Below are 15,393 nucleotides of genomic sequence, written 5' to 3'. Positions count from 1 at the left end.
AGTAAGAATGTCAACGTTGAGCAACATGTGCAGAATTTTGAGTCCTTTCTTGACCTTTTTGAAATTGATGAAGAAGATGTCAGTATTAGGCTTTTTGCTCTTTCTTTTCAAGCTAAAGTGAAGAGTTGGTTCAAAGCCCTGCCTCATACGAGCATCTCAGATTTCCAGCAGTTCGTCAAAGTTTTTCTCGACAGGTGGATGATCGGGCAGAACCTTTTCCTTATTATAGAAGAGTATAATCAGCTGAAAAGACTACCAGGGGAGACAGTACAACAATTTTCTGCCAGATTTAACCAAGTTTATTATTTGATGCCAGTTGATATAAGACCTTCTCCTAGATCTGCTCTCTTACACTATCTGGGTGCCTTTGATCCGGAGATGGAGTTTCAGCTGAGAGAAAGGGATATTGCAACACTTCACGAGATGCAAAACAGTGCAATAAATGTAGAGTCGCATCTGCTGATCCGACGGGCAAGGTTGAAAGAAGAAGAGATGAAAAACATAGATCCGGCCGAATCAACATCTCTAGAGGTGAAGCTTGACATTTTGGTAAGTGCAGTGGAAAAGATGATGGACAGGATCACCACAAGGAATGATTATGATGTTCAAGCTCATGGCTCGTTGATTGAAGAAGAACAAGTTGCTGATCCAAAACATTTTGTTTCTTATCCTAGTTGTCATAGATCTGATAATGATTGTTTTGTAGATCACCTTGGCGAAGAAAGAACTGTTGATATGACCTGGATGCTTGATGATGTCTTTTATACTGATGATTTGCCTCAGTTTGATCAGTATGATGATGATTATGTTCTCCAAACAGAAGCTAATCTTGCAGACAAATCAGCAGCTAGTTTGTGGGCGGAGGAGGTTCACTTACAGCAACTCGAGTACAATGATCAAATGATGCATATCAGCTATGACATTGATGAGGAAAGTGCAGCAAATTTTGAAGTAAGTGAAGGATCTTTGCCTTTTTGTTTTTATTCATGTCAGTTCATCATAGACAACTTCCATGCAATTAGAAATCAAATGCCAACAAGTCTTGATTTGAATCATCTTGAGAGCAATGAAAATTTTGTTCAAGACTTCTCATATTCAGATTTGCAACCCCCGAAAGCCATTGATTGTCAAGTTGCAGGTGAAGACTTGGAAGTGGACACACATGATTTAATGATTCAAGGTGACTCCGTACCATTCTGTTTTGAATCATTTTAGTTTTTGAAGGGTAGATTGCATAGTAAATCTTCAAATGAATAGCCTATAACAAATCAGCAATCTCTCAGTGTTAATGTTGAGGATGAGACAGATAACAAAATTCTTGAGCAGCCTGTAGCATCAGATTTGCAGCCACCAAATGAAATTGAAGGGCAGATTACAGATGAAGTTGTGGAAGATGAAATACATGATTTGATGATGCAGGAAGATTCTATACCCTTTTGTTTCGAAGCATTTGAGTTTATAAGGCAGAATCTTCGTAAAATCTCTCAAGAAAAATATGAACAGCTAGAAGGATGTCATACATTTTCAATGGATACATTACAGTAGTCTTTTCAAGTTTTTCATGATCCAATAGCTGATGTTTTGGATGAGGTTTGCAGTCAAAGTCTTTCTCCATTGACTACATGTGAGCTTGAAACATGTGCTGACATGAACTTGATCTGGCAGCCGGTTTCTTTGTCATTTTCAGCAGAGGTCTCGTCACAAGGCTCAGATCAAAGTTTGCATTCATGGTATGAAGAGAAGAGAAGTAATCCATTGGATGAGCTAAGTCCCAGTGTGCATGAACTTCAAGATCCTTATGCAGTGTTTTTGGAGGCGGATAGAGAATTCATATCATTCTACGGATCTGTTTCCAAGTTGTCATGGGAGTTTCCTTTCAGTAGTTCTCTATTGTTATTCATAAGCGAGAACTTGTGGAGAATTCAACCAGCAGATGGGATACTTACTTGGTTGCATTGGTTGTTTCATTTCACTTGATCAGGTGACGAATGAAACTGTTAGAGTAGGTTTTGATGAATAAGCTCCACTTTGAGCATCATTTCCAGTCAGGGAAAATTTTAAGAACCCCCCCAAATTTATAAATATAATAAATGGGCGAATCTCCATGGTATATAGGAAAAATGGAAGGCGATTTTATCAATAATATAATATGTATATATAATTTTTTGGCGAATCTCTCACCAGGCAAGGCGAATATTTTACTCAATTATAAAATCTTGTAATATCTTGGCGAGTCTTTCACTAAATAATAAAACTTTGTAAAATCCTAGTGAATCTTAGCATAGGCTACATGCTGGTTTAATTCCCCCATTTAAATAGGCTACATTCCAGGTGAATACCATGGGTCAATACCATGTGCCATTTTGGTGAATACCATGGGTCAATACCATGTGCCATTTTTATTTTTATTAATTCTAATATTAGGGTTAATAATGGTTTTTTGCATGGTATTAATAACAATCTAGTCCATGGTATTTGTCCCATAGTATTTTGGCCATAGGTTTCACCTAAATATAACCCATTTTTTGAGTGTTCGTAAATATAAGGTGACTTATGGAGTAAATATAAAAAAATGTTTTATTTGTTTACCATACCTCTCGTTTATTTATATTTTTATTAATTTACCATACCTCTTTTACAAATATGGTATTTGGCCCATAGGATTCACTTAAATAAAACCTCTTTCTTGAGCCTTCATAAATAGAACGAGGGTTATGGACTAAATATAAAAAGAGGTTTTATTTATTTACGTTACGTCTAGTTTATTTATATTTTTATTTATTTACCATACCTTTTGAGTAAGTATAAAAAGACGTTTTATTTATTTACCATACCTCCACTTTACTTATATTTTTATTTGTTTACACCCTTACATGTATATAAGGTGACTTATGGAGTAAATATAAAAAATGTTTTATTTATTTACCATACCTCTCATTTATTTATATTTTTATTAATTTACCATACCTCTTTTATAAATATGGTATTTGGCCCATAGGATTCACTTAAATAAAACCTATTCTTGAAAATGGGCTAATGGATTCACTTAAATAAAACCTATTCTTCAAAATGGGCGAATGGAAGGTTGTAAGTCCTAATTTCAAGGGCTAAATTTACCTTTTTTACCCTCTCCCTTAAAATAAGGTGGGCTATTTGAGGTGATTTGTAAAAATGTACTATGATACAAAATATTCGCCCACTAAAAATTTAAAACCCCTTAATTTCGCCAAAGGGCGAACATTCGCCCCTAAAATTATCCTTGTTTCCAGTTTGTCAGTTGTGTTTAAGTATTGAGTCAGTTTTTAGTTGAGTGAGAGTCAATTTGTGTCATCCGAGTCATCAGTTCTCAGTCATGCATTTTAGTTTGAGTTTTTGACTCCATTGCCCAATGGACGAAGGCGCTGGTCTGCTCTCCCAAAGATCTGTCGTTCTTGGCACCTCCAAGGAGCTACCATCCCCATTGGAGCCAATGTTAGTTTCAGTCTTTCCAGCCTTCCTCCAGTGATCAAATATGCTCTTACAAAGTGGTCTCAGAGTGTTAAGGTCAAATTTTTTCATTTCAGTGAGTCTTCAAGCAACATTTGGTCACTAGGCATTAGGTCTAGGGTTTGCTTTCACTCCTTCTAAAGTTGTCCAAATGTCGGTCCATGTCATCATTCAGCTGATTCTATCATCATTCATATGGTTTTTATCATCATTTCAAGTTCCATTGGGTCATTTTACAACTTATTCATGCTTCAGTTGTGCCTTGGTAAGGTCTATTTCCCTCTCTTAGGGTTTTGGAGGTAATTTCTCTTGGATGGTCAAATCATTAGCAAAACTTGTATCCAGATGTTCATACACCTTCCCCTATCCTTCATGTACCTTATTAAACACTTCCCATCCCTTATATCCTCCAAATTCCTCATTTTCGCACAAACCCTAGTTTCTTGCTACAACCTGGCAATTTTCTAGGTTGAGCCTGTGTTTCGCCCTTTTGGACCCCTTCCCCTCACTCAATCTCCTTGATTCAACTTTCCCCTACTTCCTAAAATCCCTCCCTACTGCCCAAAATTTCCTCAAGAATTTAGAAGCCCCATATCCCCTTCATTTTGCTTTATTTCGACAAAATCCCCTGTTCTACACATCGGGATAGGTTTCACTAAAATGTTGTTTCTGAACAATAAAAAATGAATTTGGGAAAACTAAGAGAGGTTTTTGTCCACAACATGCCAAGGAAGAAAAACCTCCGTCAATTTTTACACAGGTGTCATGGTTTTAGAGAAATGTCAAAAATACAATCGCCTCGGGAGAATTGGTGCACCTCTGAAGTGACCTTGGGAAAATCAGGTTTTCTCCTAGCTTGGTTGGCCAAATAAATTTCTTGGTGAGTCAAAGGATAACTAGACAAAAATATATTTCCAATGAGCTATCATGAGTTCAATTTGGAGTTGAGGAAGGCATTCAAAAGTTGACCGCAACAGCACTCTGCCTTGAGGCAGCCTCATTTGGCACATTTTGACCAGTCTTGGGAGATTTGATTTTTGACAAGGAAAATGAACTCAAAATTGAAAAAATCTGGTTGGGCTAGAAGGTATACTCAAATACCTTTCCAACGCGCTAGCCTGTGCCCAATTTCGACACTAGGAAGGCCTCCAAAAGCCTCCTGCAAAATGCACTATGTAGTTGGGTGCGCGCTACGCATCAGGTTGGGTGCGCGACGCACCAGTGGCGTGCTACGCATCAGGCGAAAATTTCTAGTGCAATTTTACACGAGTGAGGTGCGTCAAGAGTGCGTGGCGCATTGGGTGAGGTGCGCTACGCATTGGAGTTTATGCCCAGAACTTTGCCTGAAACACACTCAAACACCTCTTCTCATGCATCAAATCACAGGTAGGCTTTTATCCACGGCTCGTTCTTGGTTTTTAAAGATTTATGTAGAGAAATTATGCTATATTTGCCATGAAAAACCAAGTGTATAAACCCTCATTTTCCATTAGTTTGCTGTGAGGATTCAAATTCCAAAATTGTTGTAGGGTTTTCAAACATAAATGTTGCCAAGGTTTTCCCATTTCTTGTGTTTCCCACCCCCTATATTCACCAATATTTTCCCCAATAATTCCTCATAAAACCCTATATTATTCTCCCTCCAATCCTAACCCCCCCTTCTACTACAAACATATTTTTCCTACCCTCCCTCATCCCAAACCCTAAAACTTAAAGATTTTCATATCCCTTCCCTTCCCTAAATTCCTTGTTTTATTTCCATTGTCCCCATTTCCCTAAGGTTTCCCCTTTCCTAACAGTTCCCTTGTATATTTGTGTCCCCTTGGTCACAGCATTTTGAGAAAAAGAAAAAGTCTACAGTCAATTTTGTACACAGTTGTATATCAGCATATATATATTCGAGCCACCTTGTTTTTAGAGAACATGTCAGAGACTGAGTCAGCTTATGAGCAGGATTATGATAGTGATTCTACACCAGAGGTAAGTGTGGCAAGGAGGTATCACAAAGGTGGCAAGGTGCACTACGCATAGGGCTCAAGCACGCTACGCATCAGGGTTTTCTGGCACAATTTGTTTTTTGGCTCAACACGTAGCGCGCCGCGCGCTACCCTTAAAATTGGGAGGTCCAAATCACAAAAGGTTTGCATTTTTGGATTTTTCATGATGAAATACACCTGCTCAGCCACTGCCAAGGCATTTCATCAAGGTTTGGGTGCCCAAAAGGTCAAAAAACATGCAAAAAATGACCTCACTGCCCCTTTTTGGACACACAGGAAGCAGTCTTGGGAGAATGAACTTTTAGAGGGGAAAATGGACACCACATTGGAAAATTCCACTTGGGTTGGAAAGTAGACTCAAAGAACTTTCCAAAAAGCCAACCTGAGCTCAATTTGGATGCCAGGAAGTGCCCCAAAAGTAGGTTGAAAGGCGCGCTACGCATCAGGATTTTTTGTATAGTTTTCACCTTCCAGCTCAGGAATTCGGCCAGTTTTGACCAGTTTTGACTTGTGATGGGATTTTTCACCCTTCTTGATGTAGTTAATGGAACTTTATGTTGAATTGATACTTATTTACCTATTCTAGATGATTCATTCATAAAATAGCAAAAATTTAATGAATGAATTGGTTTCCTAGCTTATAGAGGCAAGTTGTTTTGACTGCCTAGATTGTAGTGCTTTGTTTAGAATTGGTTAAAAAAACTCCTAGGATGATGAGCTTGACCCCTAGAGGCAAGGGAATGTGTTAGATTGCCTATATTATGTATTTTCTTAATCATTTTCAGGGGTTGGAATGGTTGGACTCTTTGGGAAGAGGCTTTGAGACTTTATTGTACATTTTACTTCAACATTTTGGCAAAGGGAAGACCAGGGATTTGCAGCACTATTTGGAATTCTTGTGGCTTTATGTCTTGATGGTGTGCTTCTTTCAGTACTTGTAAGTTTGTTATGTGTATCATTTTCCCTCTCTCATCTTCTACAATTGAACAAATGAAGTGTTAAGGTAGAATCCATAAATTTGCTATGCTCTGCCTTTAAATTTGTTTAATTTTCCATGTTTTCTTCAGTTTAAGGAGAATCCTTGAGACTTCCTTGCTCTCCTTAGCTCCTCACCTATCTGATCTATTCACCTCATCACTTTAAAAGCATCAAAACAACTGCCTACCTTGCTCCAATCAGACCTCTGCAGAAACTGTGTCTCATCCCCGCACCCAAAATTACCTTTTCCTTTGATTTGACAAAAACCCCAAAAAATCACCCTTAAACCTCTGTACTTAATACCTAGCCTAAGATCATTATTCCTTATTGGTCATCTCAGCCCCTTTGAAAACCTTTTGCCGAGATAGACCCGGAGAGAGCCCTCTCCTGTCCTCGTAGGGCTAGCTACGAAGTTGAGCGTGGTATGATGTTGCCTCAAGTTTTTCCTTCCTCAGCCTGAGGCAGATTTGAGCGCTAACACCTTGATCACACATTTGAATGACACTCAACAGGTTATGCTTTAGACCGCCTACATACATAACATTCCCAGCTTTAACCTTTTCTTTCAAGAAAACAGTGCCTTTACCTTTTATGACAGCAGGATTGTCGTTCCAAATGAGACATTATTTTCTTTTTCTAAGGCATTATATGAGTGAAGTTTTTCTTTTTCACCTGTCATGTGTTTTGAGCATCCACTGTCGATGTACCACTGATTTTCTTGTCCTTCTGCATACAAGGCTATACCACATCTTTCTATTTGTTGTTCTTTCCTTCTCCATATCTTGGGATTTAATGGAGTTTTCTCCTTTTGAGATGTTTGTCAAAGTTTTCTCTTGCATTCAGATTCTTCATAGCCAAAGTTGTTACAGATTGAGCATTCTATTTCATTTTCAAGAAGAGAAAAGTTATTATAGGAACTTTTCTTGATCCCTGTCACATTCCTTTGATTTCGTGCTTCTCTAGTCATGATGGTTTTGTAAGCAACACATTGAACAGCTTTGTGTCCAAAATTATGACATGAGAAACATTGACCATTAAAGAAGTTCCAGTGATTATCGAATCTATTGACCTGGTGATTGTAGTTTCTATTGATATTCATATTTGAAGAAAATTAAGTATGATTTACCTGAGGTTTCTTGTGGCTTTTGTTCATCCTTGAAGCAAATTGAGCCTGATTTACCTGGTGATCTACTTTATGCCTTTGTTGATGATTGTCATATTGTTCATTGTTATTTACTGCATCAAGATAGCTTTTAGTGGAGGTTGACGGCTTCTGTGATTAAGATGCTTCTTCAATATATCTAAGACCTGTCTTTATCAGAGGAGAACACTCACTTTGATAATTTCATTTAAGGTTTCTAATCCTTTATAAAATCTAAGATTGAGAGATTTTGTTTTCTCAAGATACTTTCTTAGACCCACAATTTCACATTCTAGTTTTTCATTGTGTTTTTCTCTTTCAACAAGTTAATATGTCAAGGTATCTATAATCATATTCTTTTCTTCTAAACAGATTTTGAGTTTAGAGATTTCTCCATGAAGGTCATCTTCTTCTAAAGCATCCCAAAAATTATCATCGTCATAAGCCATTAGAAGTCTGTAGTCATTACTATTTTCATCTTCATCACAATTTGATAAACGATCACTATATTCATGAGTATATTAACTCGTTTTACTTACACTTTGTTTTCTATTCCATTTTGCAGATTCCTTCACTTTATCATATTTATCTTTATGAGGACATTTGGTAGCATAATGACCGACTCTACCACAGGAAAAACATTTGAAGGGTAGTTTACCTCTCAATCTTCCAGAACCCCGTTGAAGCTTCTTGACAAAGTTTACTTCATCTTCTTCTTCTAAAATATGTCTTGAATCATTGAGTTCTTCCTTTCCTTTTGTTGAAGCTTTAAATGTGGTTTCTCTCATATCTAATGGGCCTCCTTTTCTCATTTCAAAGGGAGTTAAGATTCCGTGAAGTTGTGTCATAGTGGTAGTCTTTAGATCCTGTTTTTCTTCTATCACAGATACTTTTGATTCAAATTTAGCAGACAAGGATCTTAAAACTTTCTCAACTAAGGTAGCTTCCTTTATCTCTTCACCCAAATTCTTCATACAATTAGTAACCTCATCTATATGTAAGAAGTAACTAGCTATACTTTCATCATTGTGCACCTTAAGAGTTTCATATTGAATTTTCAGAGTTTGCAGTTTAGCACGTTTTACCTGAGAGTCTCCTTCGTAGCTTAGAACGATTTTGTCCCATATTTCTTTGGCTAATTTGAGCTGCATAACTTTGACAGACTCTCATTGTGACAGACTTCCCAATAATGTATTGACAGCCCTGGCATTGGTTTCATATTGTTGTTTACCTACCATATCTGTAGGAATTACTGATGGAAATGTATATCCTCCTTCCACAATTTCCCAGACATCCGTTCCAAGTGATTGTAGATAGGTTGTGGTTCTTATCTTCCAATAAATAAATTTGCTCCCATCAAAGATTGGCGATCTGATGGATCCCATGCTTTCTTGATTACTCAAGATGATGGATCTCCCTTCAAGTGATCAAGCTTCTTCTAAAGGACCTACTATGATACCAATTATGGAAATAATACTGAGAGGGGGGGTGAATCAGTATTATCAGATCAATAATTTAATTTCCCAAATAGAATTGTATATGCTACTTCAACTAAGTAAACTAGCGCGTATACGCGCCTGTACTTAAAGCAACCAGCGTATATGCAGAGAACTTTTTATTTACCCAATTTATCATGCATTGAACTTTAACCATTATATCAGAGATTTATTAGACAGTGCAGTAAAAGAAAAATAAAGCATCACACATAAGCAACACACATGAACACCAAGATATAAGGTGGAAACCCAATGTGGGTGAAAACTACCTGTTGATGTCGTCTATGTCTTCTTTTAATAATAAGACAATATGTTTGCAATCTTGCACTAGTGCAGACTTATACCAGTACGCAAGCTTCTACCTACAGAAGGTTACAACCTTCTCTAGTTCTCTAGCTTCTACTAGAAGGGAGCTACAACCCCCTAACTCTTGTACTAGCCGATATGTTTACTAGTATGTAGGCGACAACCTACATAAGGCTACGACCTTCTTTCTTCCTCTAAGGACCACGTTTCATAAATTTTTAGATTGGATCCATCAACAACATCATAGTTGCAATTCAATCATCAGATAGATCTGCATCAACCAATCACTGAGACTAAATAATCACTTTTTGAATCAACCCCAAGTGAATCAATCAATCACTTTGATAACCCATTGTTAAATCACAATCAATCTGATCATTCAGAATACTGTCACCAGAATACAATAACTAGAACCCAGAACTCTGCAACAACAAACAGAAATAACTGAAACATACTTTATAAGGTATACGCTACTTCCATGTGTCGAACCTGCGTGTATACATGCTTTTCTCAAAACCAACCAACGTATACATCTGCAAATATTAATTCATAATTCTACAGCTATTCCAGACTTCAGTTATACCCAGATCATAATATTTACAGAATAACACATGTGTCAGTATTCAGATCTAGACTATACATGATCAAACCACATAATGATAATTCATTTCAAGCCTTAAGATCCTGATCCATCATTAGATCTTATCCTTCATCAACCGCTAAGGTTCATCCTTAGTTCAGATCAAGCACAACACCATAAGCCAATAACCTGCATACTAGATCTCACACTTCATCAGATATTTGATACTTGCCCACCTGGCCTAATGATCTTCTCCTCCTTTTATAGTTTTAGGCCTTTCTCAATACCATGGACCAAAACCACTTAGGACCAATACCTTGGACCAAATACCTAGGGTCAATACCTCGAACCAGATACCTTGGACCAATACCATGGATCAAAATACCATGGACCAAATACCTCGGACCAAAACTTATTTTTCCAAGGTATACGTTCTTTTCCTTCTGTGAAAGTGTGTGTGTACGTATATGCTACTTGTGGTCAGTGAACCTGTGTGTATACGCAGCTTGGTCAAGGTGAACCTGCGTATACCTCTCTTTCTTCATTCTGTGTAGTCTAATCTGTAATTATTTGTTGTTAACCTGTTATAATGTGATCTTTCATCTGAGTGAGTTGCCATCAAGGAAAACACCTGTATCATAATTCCAACATCAAGTATTCCTCCATTTGGACTCGTCCATCGAAATACCCTCTTTAGCTGCTTGTTCTCCCCAAGTTGTGTCAAATTACCCAATTCACATGGTATTATGCCTGACAAGTTGTTGCATTCTAGATTTAGGAACTATAGTTTCTATAGCATGCCCAACACCACTGGAATAGGACCATGGAGCTTATTCTAGCTGAGGCCTACCACACATCTTATTGAAGTCAAGGTTTCTATTTCTTTACGCTGGCCAAACTCAACAGGAATTATTCTAATTCTTCTAATCGGCTTATTCAGCAGGCCAAACTCTGGCATAATGATTTTAGTGAAAACATTAGAAGAAAGATCCAAGGTGTGAAACTTATGTAGCAAACCCTATTTGACTAGAACATAACCATGCATTGAATTCAAGCTCAATTCTTCATGTTAATGAGCCCTATTTGACTACAATAGAACCATTCATTGAACTCAAGCTCAGTTCTTCATGTTGATGGTGGAATGTAAAAGGGAAGGAGTATATAATCAGGTAGAGGAATGCCTAATCTTGTTATAGACAAGTGTTGAGCTAAGAAGGCAGTGAGTGGCAAGGAGAAGGCAAGCCAAATGGTGTGATTAGCACTAGTGACGAGGAGGTCCTTGAGCATATAAATAGCAACTTGAAGCATAACATTGTCATTATCAGTGTCAAAGTACTCACTAAGGAAATGGTCATTTATAAAATTAACCTTTTTTCATTTTAAAATCATTTGTCAAGCACTTATAAATAGGAAAATAAAATTGCACACTACTAAGGCTATTAATTCCAATCAAATTATTGTAGGCCATTAAGAAAAAGATAAATTATTTTTTCAAAATGTATAAAATTATTTTAATAATTTAAAGAAAAGAATAAATATTTTTTTATGGAAAAACTATGAAAAAGGTAAAAAATAACAGGACGTCGGCCCTTGTTGACCATGAAAGATATGGTAGTGGCAGAGGCAAGAACTAATAATGGATAAACTAGCAATTGCACCAAGAAGTGCAAAGGAACGATGAAAGGAGGAGTGCAGAATGTGGAAAGTAATAATCAAGTAAAAGAGGCCTAAAGGCTTGTGCAATCCACAACAAAGTCTGTCCAATAAGAATGAACGCCAGGAAACATGCAAACAAGTCAGCTACAAGTAAGCCACAAATATGAAAATAATGAAAACATAAACGAAACCAATAAATAGAGCCCCTTCAGAAGCCGGAAAATGAGTTAATAATCTACACTGAACCTTTGCCTCCCCTCGCTACAGTCTTCAATACCCCTAAAACAATTGCAATGACAAACCAGGATAGTCCATATACTAGAACACTTTTGTTACAATGTGCAATGTTTAAGTGATAAACAATTCCATATTGGTAAAGGAAAAATCTAAGTGATAACAAGATTTCCCAAATTTGTCCCCGCAAGCCTGAATACTTGAAATTCTCATGTTTGTCATCCCACCAGGATTCCCAACTCTTTTCATGTGGCACACCAGTACCTCCACGACTGTTGATCCCCTTGTTCCAATCTGTCTAGTCATCTACAATTTTTTGCCACTCAAATCCAGAAGGATTAAATAGGAAACTTGCAAATAGCCATGTCTCGACCATAAACCACATGGAAAAAGTGATAAAGAGATAAGCGAGAGTAGGTGAGAGTATTATGACACGATTGGCCATAGAAATTGTACACAATCAATAGAAACATCAACTCAAGTCCTTTGACAAAGTGACTGAGTGAGTAAAAGTGGTAATTATCCACAAACTTGGCATCAACGGAAACAAAACTATGCCCAACTCCATATTTTTCTCCACTATGAAGTAATGGCTAGCCATAATAATGTGTCTTTGTGCCAAGAGAGAAAGTAAAGAAGCTTCTGCATGACCACGAAGACATTTTTTTAACAGGGAAAATAATAGGTTTTCTTTGGACAATCATTCACCAATTAGTAAATTTCAAGCTATTTCATATAATTACAAAACCAAATTAATCAGTAAATTTCAAACTATTCCATATAATTACAAAACCATTTATATGGTTTTTATGAAATCCAACAATTTAAAGATTTGAGAACTAACATACATTCAACTCTAAATACATCCCATAATATGCGAATATAATTTAATTATTCCCAACAAATATATGGATTCAAGATTTAACTTATAAGGGATTAAATTCCACCCTTTCCGTTAGAAACACTTCATGTTTGCTCCTATGTTGAACACAGTTTGCAATTACAAACAGTGTGCCAAAAACACACACAACACATAGCGTGCAATGCACAATTCTGAGAATGAAGATATGGATATACCATTCATAGTTCACCACACAAGTGCATTACAAAATATATAAATCCTCGTGTACAAAACTGAGCACACCTTCATTCGATCTCAGCCTAATTTTAGACAATAAAATTACCCTAGAAGATACTCTGAACTCTATTATTGTTTCCATTAGGAAGAGAATTAAACACACTGAACATATGGCTCTAGTATTATTTATTATCATCAACAGATAGCTCACTTAGGGCTCGATTCTCGCCATAGCCAGAGTTAGCATAGCCATTACATGGGAGTCACTACGAAATCTAAGAGCATATCATCGTTAAAACCATCATAGCTCGAACCAGACTTGAACACACCACTGCTACTAATTTCATCAGAATGAATGTGTTGAAACTTGATAAGAATATTGTTAGAATTCCCCACTTTATCATAACTGGCACTAGTGCCCTGTTCAGTTTTGGTAAGCTCAAAAACATCCAACCTCGCATTGGAGAAATCCCCGTCATTTAACATAACAAAGGACAACAGAATCTCGTGATGGCTATCATTTTGCTCAACATTTTCTTCATGGTTGCAACTCTAGACATCACTGTGAGCTTTCTCAGAAACTATAGTGGGTTTCGTTTCATCACAATTCTCAGACTGCTCTATGTGATAAATATTCCAATGAAGGGTGGCCTGCCTATTCTTCTGGCTCTCCACCAACTTCTTAGCCTCATTAAATAGAATTTTGTTTCCCTGAGTAGAAGGGAACATAGCTTGTTGCAGAAGGCCAAGATAACTTGTCTTACTAGCTCAGTTCTCATTCTCCAATGCATTAAAACAACCCAATGAACCCCCCAAAGCAGACAAATTTCACTGGTCTAACTTAGTTCCCAACCTCAAATCCTGAAACTTGTCCCATTTCTGTGTTATTTTCATACAATCAAAGCCCCCATCAGAGATCAACCTAGGAATCTTTGATTCTTCCCTATCATATTCAAACCATGGACTGGTTCTCCATAATCAACTGAATAAATCTGAGCTCGCATTAAAATTTCTCAAGTGGGAAGACTAGAGGCCCCTGGCCCTAAGCTTTGACTTACGTGCTAACCTCGATTCAACTTCCAGACACATGCTCTCCCATTACACCATATGGCTTAGATTTGGCAACCCACTCGACAATGGAGCACCAGGTGCAATAATTGATTTGGACTTGGGCTTGTGCATCACAGGGTCAATTCCCATCTGCAACAAGTGCTTCTTTGCATGGATATTCTAGTAGTTCTTGATCCCACTTCTTTCTAACAAGCAAAGATTTGTTGTCGAATTAGACGGGAGGAATCGAACAAAAAGAGTGTGGAACGGTTGAAGGAAGGAATCAATGTGAGGAATCAAGGCTACAACCAATTTCTTGTACACTGATATGTGTCAAGGCGTTGTGCCAGCCATCGACGATCAAGCAACGGTGTTGCGTCAGCCATCTGTGGTCAAGAGACATGACTCAAAACTCTTTCCACGGGTAAGTTTCTTACTAGACAAAGGACGAAGAAAATGAAGGATTCTGATTGGTTGCAACGATGAAAATAAAGGATTCCAATTGGTTGCAATGAACAATGTTTGCACACTGAAGTTCATAGAGAGAACGCTTTTGGTGTAATTATCTCTAAGTTTATAAAGTGTGTGAATTAAATAATTTTCTTACTGCAAAATAGAGCTTGAATCAAATAAAAAAACATTTAAATTTAACAATGATAATAAATTAATGTTTTATATAATGGTTTATTCTCATCAAATATTTTTTTTAAATTGAATTTTAATATATGATGCGCTTTTCTACATAGTCATCTTGGAATGAACATAGATGAGCAGAGATCAAATCTTCAGTTGCAGAGATCAAATCGCAACTAGACAGAGCTTCAAAACACAGAAATAAAACTTTGGATTATAATTCTAATGCTTGAAATACATTCATAAGGAGATTGCTCCTTCACCAAGTAAAACAAACATTCTTACTGAGATTTACATTCACTAGCAGAGTAACTCACTGTAAAACCTGTAACAAATTGTTTCCACGCACCCACCAATATTTGCTCCACGATTTTCTCCTCTCAACTATATTAAAAACTTCTTGACATGTATATTAAAACATACATATCAACACATTAATTCATGATAGAACAAAACATTAATGTACATGATGGATTTTTCTATTTTGCAGAGTACATATTTCACTGGCAGAATAAATGTTTGACGATAATTATTTCACCAACCCTTCATTAAATGTCCATTTGTTCTTAAATGCTTGATGTGTGTTGTGGAATGGGGAATTTGTACTCCTGCTCAAGACTTCATTTAATTTTTCCTTCAGCCTACAAACAAAATACGCAACCTGCAAACAAAATCTGTAACTTGGAAAGTATGGTTGTTGTTAGTCTATTTAATGTGGTGGTTGGGATTAATTTTCCAACAACCCCCCTTAATCATAA

At 37.0% G+C, this 15,393-nt stretch overlaps 1 pseudogene; it reads right to left on the bottom strand.

Annotated features, from left to right (window-relative positions):
• Nucleotides 1-13,059: 13,059 nt before the first annotated feature.
• Nucleotides 13,060-14,405, bottom strand: LOC149238639 (uncharacterized; annotated as a pseudogene).
• Nucleotides 14,406-15,393: the final 988 nt, after the last annotated feature.

Source organism: Pinus tabuliformis, chromosome 8 (genome assembly GCF_031772625.1).
Source record: "Pinus tabuliformis cultivar Carrire ecotype Pingquan chromosome 8, CPIR1, whole genome shotgun sequence".
Classification (NCBI taxonomy): Eukaryota; Viridiplantae; Streptophyta; class Pinopsida; order Pinales; family Pinaceae; genus Pinus; species Pinus tabuliformis.
The sequence above is the reverse complement of the archived record's forward strand: the minus strand, read 5'-3'. Positions and strand labels throughout refer to the sequence as shown.